This window comes from Meleagris gallopavo, chromosome 3 (assembly GCF_000146605.3).
Source record: "Meleagris gallopavo isolate NT-WF06-2002-E0010 breed Aviagen turkey brand Nicholas breeding stock chromosome 3, Turkey_5.1, whole genome shotgun sequence".
Lineage (NCBI taxonomy): Eukaryota > Metazoa > Chordata > Aves > Galliformes > Phasianidae > Meleagris > Meleagris gallopavo.
In genome coordinates, this window is record NC_015013.2 from 86,071,301 (window position 1) to 86,083,005 (window position 11,705).

Below are 11,705 nucleotides of genomic sequence, written 5' to 3' on the forward strand. Positions count from 1 at the left end.
GAAGAAAGGAAGAAAGAAAGAAAGAAAGAAAGAAAGAAAGAAAGAAAGAAAGAAAGAAAGAAAGAAAGAGAGAAAGAGAGAGAGAAAGAGAGAAAGAAAGAGAGAAAGAAAGGAAGGAAGAAAGAAAGGAAGAAAGAAAGGAAGGAAGGAAGGAAGAAAGAAAGGAAGAAAGGAAGGAAGGAAGAAAGAAAGAAAGGAAGGAAAGAAGAAAGGAAGAAAGGAAGAAAGGAAGAAAGGAAGAAAGGAAGAAAGGAAGAAAGAAGGATAAATCCTGCAGCCCCAGGATTGGAGGGGCTGCAAAACCACTGGAAATGCATTTTTGTTCACCCAAAGAATTTCAGTCATTAAGGTCCCAGGTCATCACCTGTAGCATTAAGCTTTTAACTAAATCTTCTGTTAACACCTCTTTTTTTCGTAAGTTCTCTTGAAAAGTCAGTCGACATTGTTATTTAAGTGATTCCCTGAGGAAAGACAGATGATCTCAGGGTTTGGAGCTGGCTTTGTTAGCTAAATAGATAGACATCTTTCAGCTGCCTAATGCTTCTGGAGCAAAGGTGAGGTGTCTGCACATAATCTCAAACCAATCATATTCTTGGGCAGCACAAAATCCCTAGGCAGCCTGATCTAGTGAGTGGTAGCCTTGCCCATGGCAAGAGGGTTGGAACTAGATGATCTCTAAAGACCTTTCCAACCTAAGCCATTCTATGATTCTATGATTCTGAGAAATTGTGGATTTCCATCAGATTGCAGTTCATAGGCAGTTTTTGCAACTAAGGTCATGCCTCTGAGCGTTTGGTTCTTAAATTTGGCATAGATGTAACTATACAACCATTACCAAATCTATGGGAAGCACGTGGTTACACAACAAGATGAGGGAGCTTTTATTCCTGCCAGTCTGCTCAGCTGTGGCTAGCTGAGTAGCGTGTTGGAAGAAACCCATAAAAATCATTGAGTCCAACTCAATTGAGTCCACACAGGATCATCCAGAATCCAAACCCTGTGGAGCTTTGGGATGATCTCCACAGATGTAGATCAACCAGAACACCCTGATCTCTTTCTACAGGGCTGTTCTCCAGCCTCTCATCATCCAGTCTGTACATACATCCAGGTGAGTCCTATCCCAAGGTGCAAAACTTGACACTTGCTTTTGTTTAACTTCATTCAATTGGTGATTGCTCAGACTTCCAAGGCCTCTCTGAGGCATTAACAGAATGTAGAAACACTTTTTTCTGTCAGTCCTGTAATTTTATTCTGAAAAACACATTGGCACAGGTCAGGAAAGCTACTGAAGTCTGGAGCTAAAAGCTAGGACCTTTCCAAAGGCTGAGCAGGACTCAACATCATGAAAACTTCATTAAGAGAAATTAAGACTGGATATAAGAAAAATTGTTGGTGGTGATGTGCTGGAACTGGTTGCCCAGATATGTGGTGGATGCCCCACCTTTGGAGACCATCAATGTCAAACTGAACAGGACTCTGAGCAACCTGATCTAGCTGTAGATGTCCCTGCTCATTGCAGGGGAGCTGGACTAGATGGCTTTTAAGGGTCTCGTCCAACTCAAATGAATATATGATTCTATGAAACCTTACTTCTAGAAACACAGTTTACCAGTTTGTGCATGTACTGATAAAGAATCCAAGCGAAGCAAAAATAAGCACCCGTGGTGTGACCCATGAGAGCCACAGCTACAAGAGATGTCTACATCTCCCATGGATGGGGTTCACCTATGTGTTTGTCAAGGGTCTGGAGCACAAGTCTTATGAGCAGCTGAGTGAACTGGGATTATTCAGTCTAAAGAAGAGGCTCAGGGGAGACCTTATAGCTCTCTACAACTATGTTAAAGAAGGTTGTAGTGAAGTGGGAGCTGGTCTCTTCTCCCAGGTAACAGCAATAGGATGAGAGGGAATGGCCTCAAGTTGCACCAGGCAAATTTCAGTTGGATATTAGGAATTTTTTTCTTCAAAAGAGTGGCTGGACACTGGAACAGTCTGCCCAGAGAAGTGGTTAAGTTACCATCCCTGGAAGTGTTCAAGAAATGTATAGATGTGGTACTTAGGGACATGTTTTACTGTGAAGTACTGGTGGTAAGTAGACTAGGTCCAACCTTGATGATTCTATGATTCCCCAGGTGGGTTAAACACATTGGAGACCAAATATAAACAAGAGAAGAAAGTGAGTCAAGAGTTGTCAGGAAAATGAGGAAAGCACTACAAATATTTCAACACTTGGTAGCAATCCCATAGCCATACGCAGCGTTAATCCTCTAGCAGTGTTTGGGAGTTTATCCCACTTCAGGCCTAGTGACTGTTGAGATAAATAGTTACAAAATGATTTCACACACTGTTGGCAGCTCAAGCAATGCTTACAAATGGGGAAGGAGAGATTTTCCAAGGAAAACGTTATAAATTAATGGTAGAGCTAAACTTCCTGAATAATTCATTTCCCTCCGTACCACATTGTGAGGCTGCTAAAACACCAATTTGATCTTCCCATGCTTCTCCTTCATCCCATATTTCATATCCCCAGATCAGGTTTATTCTAGAAAGCCTCCCTCATAACCATAGTATTTTGCAGGATCCTTCTTTCTTCCCACCTTCATTGGAGAATGCTCACTTTCCCCTCCAGGTGAACTTTTCCCTTGCTGCTGCTCAGGCTGGTTCCCTCTTGCAGGTGGGTGTACTCAGCCTGGAGCTGAGCAGTTGGGCGGCACAGACAGCAAGCAGGTCCATGCTCTGGAAATGTGTTACTAGTTCTTCCTATTTCTTACTGGAAGGTTTCCGTTGTCACTCCCAAGAGACCATGACTTCCCTCCTGTGTTTACCCCCTCTGAAAGCCACCCTTGCTAGCACATTTTATGGATGTGAGGGACAGGGATAAAAAGCAAGTGAAAAATGTGGAAAAGGAGAGATTGGTGTACAATATGAGGAAAGCTGAAAAATGAGGCTAAAGGTCTCCCTCCTTCTCTTCCCTGTCTTTTTATGAGATGGTCTGAGATAAATGCAATGAACTGGGACTGATGTGAATGTGGGTCACAGTGTGAATATAGGTGGGGAAGAAAGAGGATCTTAAATCACTCCAGGTTCTGGAGATTGGTTTGAGGGCACCTCAGATGCTGTGCTATCCCTGCATTGTGTGATGGCCTCTTCTCGTGCCAAAGTGAGCAAGGGTACTAGAAATACCTGTGAACAGTAATAGAACTTACTAGCTAAAGATAGAAATGTCAATAGTGAAAAAAAAGTGCTTCAATTGTTATCCCAGTCTTTTTGGACATATCTATATGAGTTTTTAAATACAGTAAAGCCAAGAAAACTGGCGGCTGAAGAAATTCCTGCACTCCTATTCTTAGGAACTGGAATAAGCAAAGGAAAAAAAGTTCCACAGCTGACTGTATCAGAGCTTTACTCAAATCAGCCTCTGCTGACAGAGGTGTTTGATGGATTATGGCTTTACTCCATACCACCATCCTGTTGTTCTGCTGACCTAGCTGAAATTGTCTCTATAGTCAAGATGCAGAGTCAAAGTTGTCTCTGTTAATGTTTTGTTATCTGGCGAAGGGTTGGAATGACTGAAAAGCAAAACTGCAAAAAGAGTTTGTTCCTTAGGGAATGAGCAGTTTTGCCCTCCAAAAAAATATCTAGCTGGAGGATAAGGTGAGGTCAGAACTCTCTCTTTCCCTATTCCAGGAATTCATGACATCTAACTCCCTCCTGACATCTGGTTTTAACCAGAATTATACTGATTCTATATGGATGGAGATCCATTTATGTAACCTATGTCAGCATGCCATATCATGCCATGGTTATAGGTTGATGCCAATAATTTTCTTAATAATATCCAAAATATCCATGTATTCTGTGCCTGTTGTTAGTCCCCTGATCCTTCAGCTCTGCCAGCGAGAGAGAAAGGTTGATGACATGAGAGGTTTAGCACTGCTTATCTCATGAGCAAGGTTTTTCATATTAACCAAGAAACTCAGAAAAGGCATCAAAGAGCTGGCTGAAAGCTGCTTTATTCTAACAGATGGAAAACTTAGAATTTATGGTCAAGATGTCCTTAATCAGTTTATCTCTATTCCTCTTATGTTGCCTTCTAACTTGACCATACATTATCTATCCTTGGTGTTTATCTCAGATACGCTGAATCTATCATATTCTTTTCCATTACAAGAAAAATAACTTCTCCATTTGCATGATAGGTCTTCTTTTTCCAAAGTCCTTCTCAGCCACTTAAGATGGTTGATGACCCAGGCCTTTCTACTCTCTTACATCATCTTCAGTTTATCATCTGCATTCCTATGCTGTTTCTTTATTATTTACCTCATCTTTTTGTCTATTCTTCTGAGATGAGTGGTCTCTTTTCTTTCTCTCTCTCTCTTTTCTCCTGAAGTTTGAAGTAAATTCACTTGAAAGTCATAGGAATACATAAGAAACAATCTCCTGAGCACAGTTCAATGACGCTGATGCCAGCATTATGAAGGCTGTGTTTTCCTGGATAGCTGACTGTTTGCAGCTCTTGCAAATAAAAAAGAATTAGAAAAAATGAGGACTCAAGAGGTATGTGAGTAATACAGTATCATCCGTGGGGACACGTGCTGGGATAACACACAAAAACAAGTTGAGAACACGGAGTACATTCACCTGCAATTTAACTCTTCACCACACCTAGGCACGTTCTGGTGCTGCAATTAGGAAAACTGAGGAACAGTGATGTGATTTGCTTCAGTTGTTTTGATGGAGAACAGAAGCTAATGCTGTTTTTCCTTTCTAGTGGGTTGTAGCTGTCAGAGTTATATAATAAAGCTTAATTTAATTGCATTGAAGAAGAACAAGGCTATGAACTCCACCAATTACCAGGTAAAGGACTAAGCAACTGGATGCTCCATTATATGTTTGAGCCGTCCATAATGCCCCAACTTAACATTTCCTCATCTCACTGCATTTCCCCTCGTTAATAGCCAACAACACAATGAAGCTTCTTCTTCTTCTTGCAGCCAAATGTGATCAAATATTAGCTTTATGTCTCCCATGGACCTGTTATTGAGGACCACCCAGCCAAGGTTGAATATTAATGACCTCCTGCTACTTGATAAGACTCTGAGAAAAGTGATCTCCATTGGCACGGAGGTGGCATTCATTCCAGCTGACTTTCCCACCTCCAAAGAAGGCTGCAGCTCTGTGAGAGGAACAAACATACCATAGAAGGGAAGCAGGCTCTGCCAAGTGCTGCAGAAATGGGACACAGATGGTGTCTTAAATGAGAACGGAAGTTTATTTGGGGGTTCTGCACATGACGTAGCACTGCAGCTCTTGCAGCTCTTGCAGCTCTTGCAATAGATGACAGACTAGGATTTCAGAGCTGGTGATGAGATAATTTTGAAGCAGTCTCTCTCTACAGAGCTATTAGCTTGTATAAAATAAATTAAAATCAAAGAAAATAGAAGAAGGAGGATAATAAGAAAGAAAGAAGAAGAAGAAGAAAAAGAAAAAGAAGAAAAAGATGTAGAAACCAATAAGTGGTTCTGTAAGGATATGTATGTATTAACTTTTAATATATCCAATTTACTAATATTCCAATATCATTCACAGTTGTTGTTGGCTGGTTAGTCAGCCCATATGTTTGTGCTGATTGGCCAAGTGGCCACTGCTAATGGAAATACATGAGGATTACATTTCCTTCTGCATCCATAAACTTGTGTCTGTCTCTCTACCACAGAATCATAGAATAGTAGGGGTTGGAAGATCTCTTGAGGTCACCTGGTCCAAACACCCAGCTTGAATGGGGCTGCCTAGAGCCAATTGCCCAGGACTTTGGCCAAATGGCTTTTGAATTCTTCCAAGGATGAATTCTACAGTATCTGGGCAATCGGTACCAAGCTTCTCAACCTTTCCTTGTGTGATGGATACTCCAGTCCCTTCAACATCTTCCTGGCCTTTTGCTTCACTTTCTACAGTTTCCCATGTCATGTCTTTTCGTGCTGGTGAGCCCTGAACTAGAATGTTCAAAAGTACTGCAAAAGACTGCTGAAGCCCGGGATTGAACCAGGGACCTTTAGATCTTCAGTCTAACGCTCTCCCAGCTGAGCTACTTCAGCCATGCCCTAGCATGATTATTTGCAAAACCTGATGTGGTATAATTATCTTTCAACCCTATTCAGACAAGCTTTCTTTACTCTAGCTGGTGAGTCAAAGAAGTCATTTCAGAGAACAGATGGCTCAAAAGCAATGGTCTTGCCAACTGCATCATCGCAGGATCCTTGTCACTGTAAATCACCTCTCTACATACAGAGGCTCTGTGTGTGTGAGCCTTTAATAAAAGCATGTTTCTGGGTGATGTATAGTAGATTAGCAGGGAAACAAAGATTCTCTTCCTGAATGGCTGAAAAAAAGAGTACGTTTACCTTCAGATAGGGAAGGGAAGAATCTCTTACAAATCATTTCAAGGAAATGGAGATGGAAATAGGTCTTTAACCACGACGATACTGATAAGGTCCTTCTGGATGGTATCCCTTCTTTCTGCTATATAAACTGCACCACTTAGCTTAGTGTCACCCACAGAATGAAGAGAGTGACAAATGATTTGTAGGAAGTTCTCAACAAATGAGTGTGAATATAAGGAGAAGAAAAAGGACATTCAAGTATGGATTGTTCTCTGTCTGCTTCTGCTTTTGAAAAGGCTCTTTGTTCCCTTCCTCGGATACTAATTCTTCATCATGCTGTTTAGGATTAGATTTAGATATCAATTGTTCTGGCTAATTTCATTATTATCTGTATTGTTAGTCTTGTCTGCAATGCCACTTCTGCTCTGTGGTCTACAACACATGCTGCTAATTGCGGAACAAAGATCAGAACTGGATGGAGCAAAGGGGTGTTTGCAACTCTGGCAATAATCAAATGACAGTACCAGAGAAAATGTACTAATTACATTTCCAAACTGGTTACATATATCCAAAATAGCAAAGGAAGAACAGCAGTATCTCAGGTTCTTCTCTGAAGGAGAGATTTGGGCATGCTGGTAAGAATTAAGAACACAGAACTCCTTTATGTACCTAAAGACAAAGATCTAAGTTATAAAATTCAGCAAAAAATCTGGAGTTAAACAGCAACCTTATTAGATGCCCATTTGAGACCATTACCATGGAACAGTTATTTTTAGTATCTTTTCGCTGACCCCACTGTTGCATTGGAGTTTTCATAGAGCCTGGCTAATCCTTTCACATCAATCTGTCTTTCTGCAGCTGGGGAGTGGAAGCCAGGCATATTCATGCAGTGATATGAGTGAAGTTTACCCAGCACATCAACTTACTGTACCAATAGAGAACTCTATCTCCCAGACAGACTGTTTATGACCTTTCATAGAATCACAGAAACACAGAATTGTTTGAGTTTGACTCTTAAATGTCATCTGTTCCAGCTCCCCTGCAATGAACAGGGACATCTACAGCTAGATTGGGTTGCTCAGAGCCCTATCCAGCCTGACCTTGAATGTCTCCAAGGATGGGGCATCCACCACCTCTCTGGGCAACTGGTTCCTGTGCCTCAGCACTCTTCTCATAAAAAAACTTCTTCCTTCTCTCCAATCTAAATCTCCCCTCTTTTAGTTTGAAACAATTTCCCCTTGTCCTATCACAACAAACCCCTTCTTTCTTATAGCACCCTTTTCTTCTGGCCCTAAGACCTTGGCTGTGGCTTGAACCTCATGAGGTTCTCCTGGGCCCATTGCTCAGCCTGTCTGGATCTGTCTGGATGCCATCCTGTCCCTCAGGCCTGTCAACTCCACCACACAGCTCGATGTCATCAAATCTCAACCTAGTAACCTTAACTCCTGTTATATTTTGTGTCTGGTAGAGACAGCAAACCTGGCATATTGCTCAGAGATTTGAAATCATAGCAGAGTGATTAGGTATCAGTCCTGAAGTGGAAATGAACACTCTTCGTTGACTATCCTATTGACCTCGGGATCCAAAAGAAAGTAGTTGGGGATTTTTCCCATCAAGTTCATCCAATTATTCCTGAAAGAGGAATAAGAAAATCTTTTTGGTAAGAGTAACCTTCCTGAAAAGAAAATATAAGTACAATTTATTATCATTTTTTTAAATAAACGATAACGACAACGCTTCCATAAAACCAAGGCCATAGGTTCAGAGCAGGTCTGTCTATATTTATCTACAGAAGATGCTTGTGGGAGCAGTTTTTTCAGCACGATGACTAAGGATCCTACAAATACAGTTTGGAACAGTCTGCAGGAATAGAAAACTCTTTCTAGAATGTTGTTACTCATTTGGATACTGAAGGCAGAAAGAAAAAGGATTGCATAGCCAGATGATTTGTTAGATGATTATTGTGGAGTCTGTCACAACTGTTTACTTTGCTCTTGAAGGGATACTAATGTTTCAAGCATGCATCTGCTCCAGGTCTATTTATTCTCTAAATACTAGGTCTATTCTGAAACATGAGTGCCTAGGATTCTTTTGAAGGAGACATGGAGCGCTGCTTTGTTCTTTCCTTAAGAGTTGTGAGCTATTTAGCATTATCAATAGCCATGACCCACACTGTCAAATTTCTAGAAGGCAAAATGGGTACATCAGTTTGACAGGTAACAAGGACCACAAGAGAAGTACTGTTTTCCTGAGCCTGGCAGGATTTTTTCTGTAAGTCACAGAGGTGTGAAAAATGTTCCTGGGGTAAAATTTATTTCACCTAACTTCTCGAAGGCCAAAAAGGCAAAACTCTCTCCCACCAATCACTGGAAAGAACTCTAATAGAAGTAGGAAACATTGGTGGTGAATTCACAAAATGGATTTTCCTTAAAAATAGAATCATAAAATCATAGAATTGTTTGAGTTGGGACAGACTCTTAAAGGCCGTTTTGTTCAACTCCTCTGCAATGAACAGGGACATTTACAGCTAGATTAGTTTGCTCAGAGCCCTGTCCAGCCTGACCTTGAATCTCTCAAGGACTGGGACATCCACCATGTCTCTGTCCAGAAGCACAGTGTGTGGTTTGAGGATGAGGTATCAGCTCAGAAGTTAATGCAAAGTTTTAATGGAGCCATAACATGCTCTTATGCAAATAAGCTACTCCATGGGGTTCTCCAGAAATTGTGTCACAAGATGGACTGGTTTCCATCAAAAGCTTGTCTTCAAATTTAGTTAGAACTCACAGCCCAGGTCAATTCTAGGTCTATATAAATCCTGCCTAGCATTCATGTTGATCTCCACTATTCCTGAATACTGTGAGTCTGTGCATTGGGTCTGGGCTCTCAGCTTCCTGATGTAGTTGTAGATATCCCTGTTCATTTCAAGAGTATTGGACTAGCTGACCTTTAACAGTCCTTTCCAACTCAAATGATTCCTTGATTCTATGATTTAGGGCTATCTAGAATGAAAGAGTCAGAGCAGAAGAAACTTCTCAAGACAGTGGTGCCACCTAATGGGAAAATTCCCAGAGAATCAATTTCTCGGAAGTCAAATCCTTAATTGGAGCGTTGCTAGGTGACGTAGAGATGGAAATCAGTAGCTCTGATGCAAGTCTCTCTTTTTTTGCTGCTTTACGACCATCCATCCGTCACTCTGTTCCTTTTTCCCCAGCATCCGAGCTACACACATGAGACCGCCCTGGGAAATTAATTCCGTTTCCTGCTCAGATCCATTCTCAGCAATCTCGGATGCTATTGAAGCGTTTTTGACTTTCTTGATGCTCAGAGTCTGTCTGGTGAGGAAATTATCACAGATATTCATGTGACAAAAAGCCAAAAAAAAACCAAAAACAAAACAAAAAAAAAACACCAACAAAGAAGAGAATGAAGTGCTGTTGGAGAGAAATCAGGGCTCTGTAGGTTTCTGTAGGTTTTCTCTGCCAACAAGGGGTGACAGGCTCTCTCTGTTGCAACCTCTATACGCTGTTGCAACTTAGCAATAATCTGAAAGCAGACTTTGGCTCTGCAAAATAAGCAATAATGTCTCAAAAGTATTTCCTGACAGAAGTTCCCTCACCACAACCTCCTGGAGCCACTTTGCATCATAAATAATCACAAGAGTGGAAAGGAACAGGTTGCAAAACCTATCCCGGCCTCAGGAGATTATTTTATTTCCTGATTGTGTTCTCTTCCAGCAGCTACACCTATTTCCTCATGGCAATCTTTCTTGCCACAGCACCCCTGCTGCCATCATTTCACAGAAGCATGTTACAGCAGTTAGAGCCAAATTTTGATCTTTCTCAGATCTCAGCTTTGCTTTGCCATCAGTGAATCATGTGTGTTAAGCTGACTCAGTCAGCTGCTCCTTATATTTTCTGAGGTCAAAAAGTTATTTTAAAGAATCTTTCTTTTTTCTTTCTGATACAAAGATGCTTACACGTGCTGGCAGAGATAAATAGATGGATAGATAGATAGATAGATAGATAGATAGATAGATAGATAGATAGATAAATGTTAGAGCAAAACTTTAATTCTGTTCTTGAGGAGACGTGTAAGTTAAGTTATGGTGGGGATCTGGACCCACTTTCAGCGCCGCACTGAACTCAAATGCCATCCTTGCAGGCAATGTAGCAACTCAACAAAACTGCAATTTCATGGCTGAGTAAAGAATTAACATCTAGGGCAAAGGGGAGAAACTGGCAGTTAAGCGGGCTTGAGTCATTAATTCTAGCAGGGAACTGGGCTCTGCTGGTAATGATGACTCTGCAGCTGGTGCTGCTTGAAGCTTTGAGCACTGCCTGCAAGAGCTGCATGGGCTCCAGTAATTACCCTCAGAGCTCAGAGTGTCTTTCCGTCTCATATCCCTTGAGTTGAACCCAAGAAATCCAAAAAGGATTTAATCTGTAATAAAGTAGTGGTTGGGAAGTCTATGGGTCTAAGGAATGATGATTGGAGAACCTTATGAGCTGGGTAATAAAGGGCTAAGCCCCAGTGAGCAGTGGAAGAATGACCATGAGTCATGCAAGAGTGATACAAGGGTAAATTTAGCTTCTAATTTAGCTTGCTAGAGTCTCTTTTTTCTTAGTGCTTCACTATGCGCTGAATAATAGCATCACAGAATCATAGCATCATAGAATCATAGAATCAAAGTATCATAGAATGGCTTGGGTTGGAAGGGGCCTTAAAGTTCCAAACTCCTTGACATGAGCAGGGTTGCTAGGCACTAGATCAGGCTTCCCAGGACCCTATCCTTGAATGTGTCAATGGATAGGGCATCCACATCTCTGGGCAACCTGTGCCAGTGCTCACTGCCCTCTGAGTAAATAATTTCTTCCTACTGTCTAAGCTGTGATCATCTTTTTGGTTAAAACACCTTTGTCCTATCACCATTAGATGATGTAAAAGTTAGTTTCCCTCCCACTTACAAGTTCCCTTCAGATACTGGAAGACTGCATGACCTCCCCAGAGCCTTCTCTTCTCCGAGCTAAACTAGCCCAGCTCCCTTAGCTTTTCTTCATAGGAGAGATGCCCTTTGATCAAGTCTGGTGAGCTGGAATTTTTATCAGATAGCAGGATCATTAGCTGGAATTTGAAATAGGGGAAGCACGTCCTTTTGTATCTGCTTGAAAACTTGGCTGTTAAACCCACCGAAGAACCTATTCTAGAGTAAAGGAAGAGGCTATGTCACAGATTCACAGATTCTCAGGGGTTGGAAGGGACCTCTGGAGGTCATCTAGTCCAACCTCACAGCTAAAACAGGTTCCCTACTGTAGGTTGCAGCAGATCACA

The 11,705-nt window shown here is 41.5% G+C and overlaps 1 non-coding gene across 1 annotated transcript; it reads right to left on the reverse strand.

The window, feature by feature from the left end:
- Window positions 1–6,019: 6,019 nt before the first annotated feature.
- TRNAF-GAA lies at window positions 6,020–6,092 on the reverse strand. The gene has a single exon. It is a non-coding gene; the product is annotated as a tRNA-Phe (tRNA).
- Window positions 6,093–11,705: the final 5,613 nt, after the last annotated feature.